Raw genomic sequence first — 3,234 nt, 5'->3', positions numbered from 1 at the left:
TTGGATCATTGAGGATGAATCTTAGATTTTCTTAAAGAAGCACAACATGAAGCTGAATGTTTTCAGTGAGACTGTTCTGCTTCTAGTGCATCAGGTTTGAGAATTACCTGTTTTACCTGTTTTCACACTTTCTTCTGTCTTAAAATGTTTTTTATTGAAAGGCCAAAGTACAATAATACAAAATTTGTCATTAAAGAGCAACTCTCCTCATTTCAGGAATAAACATAAGACAAATGAACAGATTAAATAAAAAAACATCACTTAATGAATAACTATTAAATCAATATTATCCCTCCCACTAACCAACCCCTCTAAGCAGTGATACCTGAGTGAAGCAGGATTACTGTTCACTGTGTGGGCTCCATGTTATTTCAACCTCTCCCAGTTCACCACTGATTCAGAGTCCTCTCCGAGATGCAGGGCTTTTAAAGTCTTTTTCCAGAGCGAGAAGATGAGCTTCTTTGCACAGAGGAGTCCAATAGACGATGTTCTAACACTTTCAACTATGCCAACTTTTCTGAAAAACTCAGAATAACCAAAAATAAGACCCAGATGGATTTTAAAGGCATTTGGTGAATTTGCTCTCCAGAAATTCCTGCAGAAATATATAACTGATTTCACTTCCCATAAACTGTTGATTTATCTAGGAACGTTTTATGTAGTTCTACCTGTTAGTAGTGCAATCTGTTCAGAAATCTTAACTATATGAGGCAATGTCTAACTTTCAGAGAGCATTAGAATATGCCTTAAAGCTTTTTTATGGAGGCCCTGAAGTGTAAACCGCATGAACAAATCACTAAACATAGCTATTAATAAAAAAACATTGAATAATAATAATAATCACAGCAATATATTAAAAAACCCCACTAAAGTTTCAAAAAACAAAACATTAACTTAAAACAAATACTCTCAAAAACTGATCTAAAAAAGTTAATTGTCCTTAATTTAACTGTAGAAAGAATATCCCTGCCTTTATATTTTTCCAATATTGCTAAAAAAAAGTCCTTGTTCTTTTATGAGGAGGTTTTCCCAGGCCTGTTGATGTATATTGCCAATAGTGTATGAAAACCCTTTTTTGGCATTTACACATCGGCGGGAACGGAGATGTTTATCCTTTTTAATTATGAGGCTCATTTATGAGCATTAACTTTGGAATCGGAACAATCAGAAGTTTTACCAGTCACATGTAGGACTATTTAAAAATATATCCAAAAATAGGCTTAGAGGAGTTCATTTTGGACAACATGCACATAAGCCTTAAGTTTGTGCATTAGAACCAACTGGCCATGAGTTATGCCTTTTCCATGCACTTATACAACCACAATGTCTCTTGCCAATTAATTATTAATGCATGGTTGCGGGATAATGAGGTTGCACTGCCTAAGTGACACATTATTATCCTATTATCCAATACTTTCACTTTTATTTGAGCCTTACTTTAATATTTATCAAATAGTAATATCAACAGAGAAGCAGTAAACTACCATTTATCTAACAGTCGTGCAAACGACTTAAAGTATTGTTAACTGAAGCAAGAAGTGTATTTATTAGAGATTCAGAGCCGTATGTATCTAGTATGTCCTTTAAAAATGATTGCAAATGCTATTTGATTTTAGGTAAAACTTCATTAGAAATATCATCCAGTATTATATGTATTTAACACCATCTCTCATCTTCTCATCTAAAGTTCATTGATTACTTAGGAAATTAACAACAAATGGTATTTGTATGACTTACAATTTTATTAATCAATTATGTTTCACAAAAATATAATTACTAAGAAACACACAAAAAAAAAACAAATTGTCTTCTGTCTACCAGCAACTGATTTTTGACCCTACTGTTTTTATAATATACCCTATCTATAAAACTTGCTATAGCAATATGTAGGAAAATAGTTGATTCGTACTAAATATGGCATTAAATATGATTAAAGGTTTATTTTATCTATGTGCAATCATTGCAATTTATCTTAGAGCAAATTATAAGATATCCATTATTACATTGTAAAACAAAAATGAAAAATTACTTTTCTGAAAAGAGTCTTAAAAACACAACAAAGTTCCTGTTGCCTGTAGAGCTCCTATGTANTTTCTTGATTGACTTTAGGATTAGTTGTTTCTAAGTTGCATGCATGTAAATATTTATTTGTACTCTTTATTTTGTGTTGGGTTTGTAAATAATTTATTGTTGTTTTGTCACCCCTTCACCTGGTGTGGAGTGGGAGTGGCCAAAAGCTAAAGCAAGCTGCTGTGCTTGGCAGTGAGAAAAATGGGTGTCGGTGTATTGGTGAACGGCAGCACCAATAAAACATATTCCACCAAGTCTTGTTGCATTGCCTCACCTCCTTCTAACGCAGTGCCGCCCCCGGAGAGTGACATTGACAAATAAGGAAATCTTTTAGCACACCAGAATAAAATTGGGCAGTATGTCAAAGTGGACTCAGGTTGCTGTCTGGTGGTGCTGGGCAGAGCTCTAAGCTTCTTTCTGAAACGGGTTATTGTATGACAACTTTATTCTCGTAATGTTATGACTTTATTAGCATAATATTACAACTTTATTCTTGCAATGTTACAACTTTATTCTCGTGATATTACAACTCTATTCTCATAATGTTATGACTTTATTCCCCAAATAAAAAAAATACAAAAAAAACCCTAGCCTGGCCCTAATACTCGGTTATAGTCTGCTGCTTTTAAGGGGTCCTTATCCTGACAGTTACAGGTCTAGCACCCCTAGCGGCTAAAAGTTGATCATGCTTTTCAACTATACAAAGCTTTTTCTTAATGATTTATAACCACCTTTATAGCAATGATTTAAATTCCTATGTCATACTAAAATATGTTACAGAGAGTCTTTTTAAATAGTTCAGGTCTAGATCACTTTTTGATGTCAGGAAAGTCACTAAGGTTGGGTATTTAGGGGTATTTACTAGTGTTGCACCAATACCGATACCAGTATCGGGTGGGGCCCTGATCCAGCACTAAAATGGTGGTATCTGTATTGGCAAGTACCCACAAATAGGGCACCGATACCATTTTGAGAGCCAAGTGTTTATTCAACTGTTGGCACACATTCCAGATAGGCAATAAAAAGTTATACTGGATTCACTTTCTATTAGTCTTTTTCCTGCTTCACAAAGGTAGGCAGCAGCTTGACAAAGCCATAATGGGAATTATTTTACATCCAAGTAGTATGCAGTTCTCATATACAGGTGCTGGTCATAAAATTAGA

The sequence above is a fragment of the Cyprinodon variegatus genome, unplaced genomic scaffold (genome assembly GCF_000732505.1).
Source record: "Cyprinodon variegatus isolate N-32 unplaced genomic scaffold, C_variegatus-1.0 Scaffold239, whole genome shotgun sequence".
Taxonomy (NCBI): domain Eukaryota; kingdom Metazoa; phylum Chordata; class Actinopteri; order Cyprinodontiformes; family Cyprinodontidae; genus Cyprinodon; species Cyprinodon variegatus.
The sequence above is the reverse complement of the archived record's forward strand: the minus strand, read 5'-3'. Positions refer to the sequence as shown.